The following is a 12,494-nucleotide window of genomic DNA, read 5'->3' as shown; positions in this document are numbered from 1 at the left end:
AAAATTAAACTTCTAGGAATCTATAAAAGTATACTGATTTAATGTAGACATTTGGGTCAGACGCATGGATTTTAGCTCCTTCTCTGACCTTTCCAAATCAGATCTAAGCCCCACTACCTCTTTGTTTATAATTCTAAATTGTAAAGGAGAATAACTATCTCCTTGAGTTGTGAACCTTAAAAAAATGTTTCATGACTACCCTGTTGCTGCTGTTACTGGCTTTACTTCAAATAAAGGAATATTTAGTTAATATTTAATCAATTAAACGGGCAAAAATAAGACCCACCTGCCCCCAGATTGGCAGACCAACTGCCTCTCTCCCATCAGAGCACCGATATCCATGCTCGGGTGTTTACTTTCACCATTATAAATTCCTTTAGCTTTCCATATACACGCGCCAACTCTTGAATTCTTTCTCACAGTGAAGATAAACCTGGTCTTCGCCTCATGGCCAGGTTGTTTTCTCCTTGTGTGGCCCTGAAAGAGTAAGTTTTCATTTGAATGTATGTTCTATGGCTCCCCTAAGTCTCAGACTCCAGGGTAAAAGGGTCCAACTTCCACACTGTGCAGATCAAGCCCACTTAGGGTAGCCTGATGTCTGCTTTTGTAGAACATAGTAATCCTGTACCTAACAGAAACTCAGGTGCGTTGTCTGTAATTTATGCAGCCTCCTTGAGACTTGTTGCACTCTGGCAACAAGACAGACAGATGAAAGGCTATTCTATCCAGAGCAGGGTCTTAGGTTTCTCTGTGCATGAATAGATACACCTTTACTATTTGACTGTGGGCACAACTGGAATGCATATTTGAGCATCCTACCATATTAGACTTTAACTTCCCTCTCTCACTAGGATTTCTTTACCACTACACCTCAAGCCGAGGAGGCAACTTTGAGGGTAACTTTGCTATAACCACATTGCTAACAAACAAACTCATAAATTTAGAGATCTAATGGCCTTATTATTAATTCATGAGTCTAGCAGCATCTGCCTCTAAAGCCGAAAGGCCTATAAGGAAAAATACAAGATAGAGAGTTTACATAGGCATAGAGAGGGTGAGACAAGGTTATTAGCAAAAGACAATGTTAGTCATTGTACATTTCATAGAGGGATGGTTTGGTTGGAACATAGGTGATGATGCTAAGTGAAATGAGTCAGAAAGTGAGAATTAATGACTTTGCTAAGTGAAATAAAATCTAAATCAAACAGTCAGGCAAAACGATACAACATAAACCCTCAGATTTAATGAAATACTAGCTACTTGAGGGAAATAGGAAAAGGTGGAAGAAATAAGGCAGAAGGGCAATTGAGACAGTGAGATGACACTGGACATCTGCTGATAAATACAGTGATAATTACGGGGTAAAGAGATATGAAGACAGACTCCCCAAATTCTTTAGTAGGTAGTAACCAATGGCAATGCAATTTGCATAGAAACAAAATATTGTTGCAAGTAAAGCTACTATCTCTCAAGGGAAAATGGAGAGATACATTATCAGAAATATTACCCATCTGGTGCTGCGCAGGAAAATCAGATTGAGTTAAGATTACACTCTTGGGAGAGACTGAATTACTACTAGGTTAGATATTAAATATGGGTGGAGCCTTGCATTAATGACTACATTTTGACTTTCTCTTTAATATTTGTTTCTATTCTGAAAACTATTTTGCAAAGTCTAATTCATTATAATCAAAGGATCTGCCTTAGCCTGATTCATACAGCAGGATATCAATTCTTTTAGTATTCTTGTTTCCTTATTTTTATTTATATATGTTGCAGTTAAGATAGCATGGTTGCAGTAGTATTTATATTCAGGCTGTGCTATACAAAATTACTTTCCCTGCAACATCATTATTGTGCCCAAGTTCCCCCACTCCTGTTCAGCTATCCAGGTATCCTTCCACTTCTCCTTCCCCTCCTGCCCGTTTGGTGACCTCAGTACTGTATTCAAAGCCCAAGTTGTTGTTTTCATTAAATAGTGTTATCATTAGATACTGTCCATTTCTTTGTTGCTGTTTTATATATGACACAGTGTGAGTGATATTATATGGTATTTATCCTTTTTTTCTCTGACCAATTTCACTTAACATGATCTCTTCTAACTCCAAGTTATAGCAAAGACAAGATCTCATCTTTTCTTGTAGTTGAGTAGCATTCGTTGTGTATACATATCTTAAATTCTTTATCCATTCATCCATTGTTGGATACAGGTTGTTTCCATGTCTTGGCCCTTGTAAATGGTCCACAGTGTGCATGTATCACATGCTATGAGTGGGATATATGCACATAGGTGTCCACATATCTTTTTAATTAATGTTTTTATTTTATTGGACTAGATGCCAAGGATTGGAATTGCTGTGTCCTACTGGAGTTCCATATTTATTTTTTGAGAACTATCCATACCATTTTTCCATAGAGGCTGGGAACAGTTTATATTCCCACCAGTGATGGGTAAGTGGTAAGTATTCCTTTTTTATTTTTGCCATATCCCCACTAACACTGTATATTTTTTTGTCTTTTTGATATGGACAATTCTCACTGTATGGGATGATATCTCATTTTCTGATTTTCCTTTCCATAATAAGTGATAAAAGGAACACTTTTTGTGTACCTATTGGCTATCTGTATGTTGTATTTGAGGAAATGTATGCTTATTCCCCCCTTCTTTTTCTATGTGGTTGATTTTATTCTTTTGAGTTTTTTAGTATATATTTTGGGTACTAATCTTTTCAGATGCATGTAGCATGGGAAAAATGTAGAACACAAACATTCATACTAATCTTTTCTGTATTGTTTTAGTTGTAGAGTAAGTGCTGCCAATAGGGGCATAAAAATCAACCTTATATCACCTCCTCTGTTCATATTTACTTAGGTATTAATTGAGGGACTGGCTGCGAGCATGGGTTTGTAGGGTATTCTGAGAGAAAGATAGACAGAGAGATAGAGACAGACCCAGAGCCAGAGACAGAGAGATGTTGGAGATTTGTAAAACTCAGTAGGGTGGCCATAACAACATATGACATTCAGGGGTCAGAGAGATAGACAGGAGGTAAGGTAGTTGCCTTGCATGTGTTCAACCCAGGTTTAACTCCCAACACCACAACTGCTCCCCTGAGCTTTACCATGTGTGATCCCTGAGCAGAGCCAGGAGTAAGTGCTGAGCACTGATGTGTGTTGTCCAAAAGCTAAAAGCAAATTTTTTCCCTAAAAGTTCACATTTGGGTGGCCAAATGATAAAAATGAAAAATCACACAGTTCTGAAGGCTAGAATTCCAGATTGAGGGGCTGGGAGATTTGCTTTCTCCTAAGGCCACTCTCTTTGACCTAAAGATGGCTTCTTGCTATGCCCTTACATGGCCCATTCTCTTGGCATGTAAAATCTTGGTATCTTCCTTTAGAAATATGGAAGCCATTTAGAATCTTACCTTAAAACCTGCTTTAACTCCTGTAACTTTCTAAAAGCTTCTGTTTGGAGGCAGAGGAGATGCTCACAGGGTTACTGTGCATGTTTGAATGTGGGATACAGTTTCAAAAAAGCACCAAGTGGTTCCTGCTCCCCTCTGCTCCTTCAGCCCAGCACTGCTGGAGTGATGGTAGGGGGTGACTAGCAAGTGTCCAACTAGGAGTTGCCTCAAGTACTGCTGGATGTGATTCCTAAACTAAAAATTGGATAAAACAAAAATAAAAATTCTGAGGCCAGGAGATAGTATAGCAGTTGGGTGCATCCTAGCATGTGCCTGGCCTAGACTTGATTTCCTGCACTGCATGATCCCAGGACCATGGGAAGATGCAGCTGAGGGGTTTCCTGCCCACACCAGGTAAGGCCTGGGAAGTCAGCATCACAGGGCTATGCAGCAATGCCCTGTGAATGAATCAACCTCTCTTCCACTAAGTGACTCAGTTAGTCAAGAGACCCTAGTGAAACATCTGGGCTTCCTGAGCACTACTTGGAAATGACACACTTGGCCCTCTGCACATATCCCCCCCATTAATAATGATCCTGTCTTCAAATAATCATGCTGAATCTGAGGACTTTTGTTTCTGAATCTGGGGAGATACATTTCCTATTTTAGTCCATACAGACTATTGAGTAGTGACACCTGTGGAAGATGGTGGAATGGTGCCATAACTGTGTAATGAAAGATATTAGATCTTTGTGGTAACTTGACAGCTGTGAGAGAAATAGAAGGAAGCAGCTTTTACCATAGGAGCAGTTTAAGCCAGTCATACAGATCTGAGCCAGCTGACGGAGGACTTGGAAGAAATGGTTGCTGTTAGAACCTTATCTTGGGCTCACTTATCCATCCTCTAGTTCACTTGTGATGCTCATCTTTAGTTAAGGGTTTTGTGGATATTATATGGCCTTTCAGTTATGAAATAATCCACTTAATGCCTTGGTCACCTTGCTTTCATGACATTTCCCCCATAGTTTTAAAAATCTGATATTTGGTTAGCATAACTAGTTCTAAATCTTATATATTCTCCTCATAAAATTCTATAGATAAAACTAACCTATCAAATATTGTTACTCTGTTACCAGCTGATTTAGTCATCAACATTTTATGAGATTAGATCTGAACACATGCCTTCTTTTATGTCCCAGGAGAATCACCCTCTCCCCCACAACATGAAGAAGGGAAATAAATCATAGCCCAGCTGCTTTAATTATTTTATCCCCAATCTATGTCAAGTCTAATACCCCAAATCTAGTTTGTTTTATTATCTTAAGTGTCCAGAGAAGACATATTTATAAAGCAGATGGTACATTAGTGGTTTCTGGGACTGGGAAGAAGGCTTAACTCTGCTCTAGGTAGAAGAGAGTTTATTAAGGGAATATAACATAATAAAGCAATTTTATGATGATGGCTGTACTACTTTGTATAGCTACTGAAAGCATTGAAATGTAAACTTGAAATAAATACATTTTACTATATCTAAAATATGCTTCTATAAAATTGTTTAAAAAATAATGCTCAAAGTAAAGTTTTTTGTTACAAAGACAGAAAACATTCAGATTTGAAAGAAAAAAATCCTAGTTGAAGAACATTTTCTTGCAATTAATACATTAATTATGCAAATCACAAACTTTTGTGTGTGGGGGCAGGGAAGGAGATGCCCCCAGGGGCCACTTCTGGCAATTCGTGGCCATTTGGATCCTCTCTTTAATTCTGGGACCAGAGAATGCCCATGACTTGCCTGTGACCTCCAGGCTTCGATTCCTCTGCCCCTCTCTGAGAGCCCAGCAAGCTACCGAGAATATACTGCCCTCACAGTAGAGCCTGTCAAGCAACCTGTGGCATAGTCAATATGCCAAAAACAGTATCAACAAGTCTCACAATGGAGACGTTACTGGTGCCCGCTCGAGCAAATCGATGAGCAACTGTCACTGTCACGGTCATCCCGTTGCTCATCAATTTGTTCAAGTGGGCACCAGTAACGTCTCTCATTGAGAGACTTATTGTTACTGTTTTAGGCATATCCAATACGCACGGGTAGCTTGCCAGGCTCTGCCGTGCGAGCTCCATACTCTCGGTGGCTTGCCGGCTCTCCGAGAGGGGGAGGGGAGGAGGAATCAAACATAGGTCGACCGCGTGAAAGGCAAACGCCCAACCACTGTGCTGTCACTCCAGCCCAACACTGACATACAGTGACAATTATGGAAAATGGGTAGGAAGTGTCTTATAATATGTCGCTATTTATAGGAAAGAGACATGGAGCTTGGTGGTGGTTGGGTAGTGGAGGTCGGCTGCCAGGTTTGGGTCCCTTGGGAGGGGGAGGGTTCTCACCCGCCCCACTTTGGGGCTCCCTGACTGAAAACAGCCTGGCGCGGAGTCCCTAACTATATGATTGAGTATAAAATGCAATACAGTTCAAATACATATCAGTGAGAACTATTTTATGTGTTGTGAGGATGTAAAATAAATTAGATAAATGATCTGGAAGCGTTCCAAGCAAGGTACATGTCACATATATTTGAGTCCTACTCTTAGAGACTGTTCTGCATTGTTGCTTATAAATTGACTTGTTAAGTAATTAAAATGTGAACTTTTGAAGGTCAAAACATTATTTCCTTGGCATGTTTTATTTGTAGTGTTCTCTATTTTATAATAGTACATTACGGGTCCAAATTCTTAAATTAATTTAATTATAGTCAATGATAATACTTATATAAGAGAGTCATTAATCACTTTTAATCTATTGCTTGCAGACAGAGGATTCCTTTGTAGCAACAACTCTCTAGTGCTTTAGTTTTAGGCAATAAAATTCAAATATATTTGACCTTAGTAACTCATAAGACCCTAGAATGTTGAAATAATTTTAACCCAGAAATGTATTGGCTAGAAAAATATAGTATAGATTATGTATTTTAATTTTATATTGTGAAGTTTGTGAAATGCTAAATAACTTGAATAAGTAATTTTTTATGCAGTACAGTAGTTTGTTGGTTTCAGGAGAAGCTGACTAAGATGCCTTGATCCTTGTTACTTCTCCATTAATTTATGGTATCATTTAGAAGTTAAAAAGTAGAATTCTGACCACATTTAACTTAGGCTCAGAATCCCTATTTAAAGTGAAAGATTGATGCTTAGTTTTGATAGAGTAATGACTCTTTGATTCAAAACTCTCCCAGGTCAAAGTTGTTCCAAAGGAAGCATAAGCTCTGAATGAAATCTGGAAGGAAAGGCCCCTGATTTTGACTAAGCTATAAAAGAACAAAGAAGACTTTCATTTACCTGTTGTGGAGTCCATGTAATTAATCTTTGGAAACAAAAGATTAGAATATTGTTTTGTTCACAAAGGAAAAAGATTTAGTGCCCCAAGCATCAAAGAAAGAACTGAAAAGATAAATTGAGACATCATGGGCAAAGCTTTTTCTCTTTTCGTTGAATCCTTATCAAAGGAAAAATACAGTGATTAAAAAAAGTTTCTGGGAGCAAGGGGTGTCACTCTTTTTTTTTATTTCTTAAAGTTTTATTTATTTATTTTTTAAACTTTTTATTAAATCACCATGTGGAAAGTTACAAAGTTCTCAGTTTATGTCTCAGTTATACAATATTCAAACACCCATCCCTTCACCAGTGCCCATATTCCACCACCAAAAACTCCAGTATACCCCCTGCCCCCACCCCCTACCCCCTACTGTATAACTAATGAATTTCACTTCATTTTCTCTTTACCTTGATTACATTCCATAATTCAACACAAAACGCACTATAGTTGTTGGAGTTTCCACCCAAGAGAGACAGACCTACTACCAAGGAAGCATTTGATAATTAGTTTTCCATTGCTGGAAATGAAGAGATATGTAGCCCCACTGCTACAAGTACATAACTTTTTTTTCTTTTTTCCTTTTCCCTTTTTTTTTTCCCCATCATCCCCCTTCCCGCACCTCATAGTATGGTGTACGCCACGCCATGTCGGCTGCGTGGGGCTTTTGCTTAGTTCACAGTCCAGAGAGGTGGCTGCTACATTAATAACCTTCAATATTTCAACAAAAACTTACTGTTATTATTTGGAGTTTCCCCCCAAGTCAGACCTGTTCAAAAGGAACCGTTTCACATTGCTGACAATTATAATTGCTATAGTTTTTTGGATTTCTGTATAAAGTCCAGGGAAAATTCTGCCAGAAATTGCATAGCCCAGCTCACAGTCCCAGTGTATTGCTGTAAGAAGTCTCTGGAATCAAAGTCTTAGGCACAGAGGGTCCGCTTCATGCTCATTGGCTCCGGATTTATCTGGGCTGAGGGCATGCCGGTTACACCCCCTTCCCATGAGTTCCTGGGAGCCCCAAAAGTAAAAACCGAATACTTCTGGGTTTGGAGTCTCAGAAGATGGCGCTTGCCACGTGGATGCTGATGTAGGCAGGTAGATAGGGAAAGGCCCTTGGCAATGAAAATTGAGATTTAACAGACTCTCTGGGAAGGGGACTCTTAAGATGTGCAGATTCAAGAAAACAAAAGACCCGGAAGAAACCATCAGCAGACCCTGAGGATAATGGACCCCTCCCCAGGAGGTTCCCCAAAGAAGGCCATCACCACTCCCAACCTCCCTGGCAACCTTAGCAACGAACTTTTACCTGGAAAGAAACCCCATGTGGGTGTGGGGGCAGGTTGAAGAAACCCTATAAAAGACATCTTGGACAAAGGAAGGGCGCGCATATGCTGCCTGAGCCCATGTGCTGCTTGTGCCATGTGGCCGAGCACATGTGTCGCCCGCATCTCCCCCCTTGAGATGTGTACTTTCATGCTTTCGTTTCCAGTGCTAGGATGTGTGTAGAGCTTCCTCCACCCTTGGAGAAGCCCGAGTTCTTTCTTGAGCGCGTTACTCCTACTGGTTTTCCTTTTCCACTTATCCTTTCCTCCTTCCCTAAGACCTTCTAAATAAAATCTATTTACTTCACTGCTTGTCTACTCCTGAAATTCTTTTCCGCGAGCGAGACAAGAACCCAGTTACCCTGGGTCCCGGGTGTTTGAGGCGGTTGGAGAGAAAGTGACCGTCTCTCTCCTCCCCTCTTCACGTAAGTCACCCGTGGGGCCCACCGACATCAGATGCCACCAACCCGCCATTTTTCGTGCAGGAAGACAGTGTGGGGAGGAAAAAAATCCACCCCCTGGCAGTGCAGAGTTGTAGCCCAGTTCGCAGTCCCAGTGCATTGCTATTAGATGCTGCGCTGGATGCCCGAATGTGTTAGATCTCTGGAATCAAAGTCTTTAGGCGCAGAGGGTCCCTTATTTCTTAAAGTTTTAAAATCACAAATCACGAATCCCGTTAATCATCAATTTCTCGAGCGGGCTCAGGAACCTCTCCTTTAGTCCTTTCCCTGAGATCTTATAAGTCTCTCTCGACTTGTTTCTCCCAAGGAGATGTCACACTGGAGGCTCTTTCAGGGTCAGGGGAATGAGATCCAGCTTGTTACTGGATTTAGCATATGAATACACCATGGGAAGCTTGCAAGGCTGTCCCATGTGGGCAGGAAACTCTCAGAAGCTTGCCAGTTTCTCCCAGAGGGAGAAGTAGGCTACAAGCGCTTCTGGGAGCTTGCTTTTAAGTCTCTGGATGTTGGCTGTTGATGGGATTATACACACCTGGGTTCTTCTGCCGGTTTCTTCATGCGTGAGGCCTGTCCGAACGTGTGGAGAGGGGCCTTGAGCATAGCTGTAGCTAGGTTCCGGTGGTGTTCAGCCACCAGGAGCTCTGCTTGGGGTGGGGAGGGAAGATGGAGCCCGTCCCCTCCGAGGGGCCTCCAAAGGGCAGAGAGTCTCTTGTCTACATGCCTGGCTGTCTTCCCCGAAGTTTTAAAATATTAAATAATCAATTCTAGTTTTCTTAATGTTCCTCATGAAATATAACATCCTCATGTTCAGTGCCAAAACAAGCAAGTAAGTGCATGTCAAAACCTTTAGAAATATGGAAAAAATTAAAAGCACAGGAAACCGCTATGTCCTATTGCTTCATTTTGTATAATTTTCACGATGACTTAAAAGTAATATTGGTGGTTTGGTTTTCCTTCAAAAGAGCATAGAGTCTAAGTAAAACTGCTCATTATTACCTCAGTTTGCTCAACAGAATCACACTGTCACTGTTTACTGAAAAAAAGCAAAGTGAATCTATTCCCCTCTGGCTGAATAGGCACCTTTTCTATTCCTTTGCGCTGTTTCACTAAAACATATTGAGCATAAAACTAGCAAACAGATTTTAACAATTTAAAAACAATACTTTAAGATTTTTTATGTTTACTTGAAAAATGCAATTTTTTTTCAATTTTAATGACAAATTTCAGATTGCGACCTTAAATTATTTTATTCCTTCTTGACTCTTTCTTTCCTTCTCTCCCTTTTCTCTCTCCTTCCTATCTTTACTCTCCCACCCTTTTTCCAATTTCCTTCTTCCCTGAACAATGGCGATTTGTTAGACCTTGTTTTCTCTTTTTCAAATAAGCCACATCTTTACTTTTTCTCAAACTTAATAATGTTTAGTCACAGGGAGGTCAGGGCTAATTAAAGAGTCAGTCTCAATTTCCACTGGGTTCCTGGTTCTTATTCTTATGTTGCAGAAAAGAACCTCTGCAGTAGCCAGATAATTAAGTAAAAGAATTTTGCTCAGGAGAGACAGAGCAAGAGAGAGAGAGAGAGAGAGAGAGAGAGAGAGAGAGAGAGAGAGAGAGCGGAGAGGAGAAGGGACAAACAGAGACACAGGGACAGAGAGAGAGAGAGAGAGAGAGAGAGAGAGAGGAGAGGAGAGGAGAAGGGACAGACAGAGACACAGGGACAGAGACAGAGACACACAGAGAGAGAGAGAGACAAACAGACCCAAAGCAAAGAAGAGCCATGTCCTAAAGTGGAGCATGGGAAACTCCAATGGGTTATATCTAGAGGAGAAATTACTCATCCTGAATTTGGATGTGGACAGCTTCAAACACCCCTCACTTTTTGAAAAGTTGGTTTTACTGTTGTTATTTTTTTGTTGTTATTGTTTTTGGTTTTCTTCAGCTCTCTTGGCTTAGGTATAGGACATTGCTGGAGCTATCAAGGAAAAAGACTCTGGCCTTTATAGGTTTCAGAGTATAGCTGTTCCTCTAAATATTTCTGGTGGGTTGTAGACTTTTATCTCTTGCTAAAATTTACTGTCAAGCATCCTGGAGTTTCTTGATCTCAATTCTACAATTTTTTTGGTGTTGATTGTATTTTTTAAAAAAACAAGTAGGAATAGGAGTCCCAGGAAGCAATGTGGGTGTGGGGGATCAAAGTCATGACCTCATACTTGCTAGCTGTGTACTTGACAATCTGAGTTTGCTTCCAGCTTGCTGAAACTTCTCATGGGAATTGTTATGGGAAGAATATCTACTACCTGATCTCTTTCCCACTTATTTTTGGCCAATAACCCATTGGTGCTTCCAACGCGACTGTGAGCTCTATGTTCTGGGGACCATGTAGTGCCTTGATCAGCCAGCTTCAAGAAAGTCCTGTACTATCTCTCTAGTAACCTGATCTTATTTGTAGCTAAAAAAGTTAGCTTTTCCCAGTATTAAATTATAGTGCATCATTTTCAGTTTTAAAATTTTCTTGTCCTCTTGACTGCCTGCCTGCTTTTCTCTCTGTCTTTCTCTTCTTCTTTCTTTCCTTCTTTTTTAGGACTACTTTGCTAAGATTTTTCTGTTTGAAAACTCTTCTTTGGACTTGAAATATTTGTAGTGTTTTAATGCTGTGACATCAAAATAAATATATTTTTAGTTGGAAATATTTTACAAACTGTTCCACATTGAGGAATCTTAAAAAGAAAGGGGGCTGGAGGGAGACAATCAGTACTCCTAGAGACTCCGCCAGTCAGGAAATTTAAGTCTCTAGCTTCAGAAGAAACTTAATCTCTGTGACTGGAGATTGATTTCTTTTGCTGAAGCCACTTATCTTTCGCATCTCCATTTTTCTTCCTTTGATCTTATGTTCTTCTTTATCAGTTTAGGTGCTATTGAAATGGAAGGTGTACTGGAGATAGAAAGGCTATTCCCTGGACCCTTTAACCACATAGTCAGAGTAGGGTTCAGGAAGCAGCGCTCTAGACATTCTAAGAGAAAAAGGCAGAAAGGATCTAAATCGTGGAAGCTGGTAGAATCAGAATTCCTAACTTTTTCCCTTCCGATTCAGCTAAAACTTGCAGGATAGCTAAGGAATTGAAAGCAAACTTTCTCTTTGACGAGTGTGCCCTTCTCAGGATTGTCTCATAATCTTTCTTTTCACAGTCATAGTTTCAATCAATATAAACACTCTCTGGGAGTAGACTATCTAAGAAAGCAGTGGGGGTGGACTTTTATGACCAGTAGACTGTATCCTGAATTCAGGAACAGAATTTTTCATAAATCCACAGGCATTTAAAACTTTATGGAGAGACAGAAAACTTAAGTATGGTTTAAAAATAAAGTAATAATATTGACATTTACTTACTTGGTATGTGTATGGTGTTAGAGATGGAACCCAGGTCTTAAACATGTAAGGCATGTACTCTAACACTAAGCCACATTCTCTGCTACTTGGTTCATCAAACAATCAAGTGAGCCTCAGACAGATCAGTAAAAGAAAAAAATTCAGTTATGTAGGTAAGGACACACTACCTGGATATAATTACTATATAGTTAATGGGGTGAATATGAAGGTTTGCACCCCAGGTTAAGGAGTAGGATAGGGAAGGGTCTGGAGCTTCAAGAATGAAGAGCAGGGGGAGTCAAATGACTAACAGACCTGATGTCCTGTGATTTCATAAATTAATTTTTTTAATTGGATCAAAGATACACAGTAACAAGGTTTCTCATGATTAGGTTTCATTATACAATGTTCCAATACCCATCCCTTCACCAGTGTACATTTCCGATTCACCAATGTCCTCAGTCTCCCTCCCACCCTACCTACCCCACCTCAATCCCCCCACTGTTTGCCTCTGTGGCAGGCAATTTTCCTCTCTCTCTCTTTCTCTCTCTCTCTCTAATTGCACACTTTAGATGA

This window comes from Sorex araneus, chromosome X, assembly GCF_027595985.1.
Source record: "Sorex araneus isolate mSorAra2 chromosome X, mSorAra2.pri, whole genome shotgun sequence".
NCBI lineage: Eukaryota > Metazoa > Chordata > Mammalia > Eulipotyphla > Soricidae > Sorex > Sorex araneus.
This window is presented reverse-complemented; position numbering follows the sequence as displayed.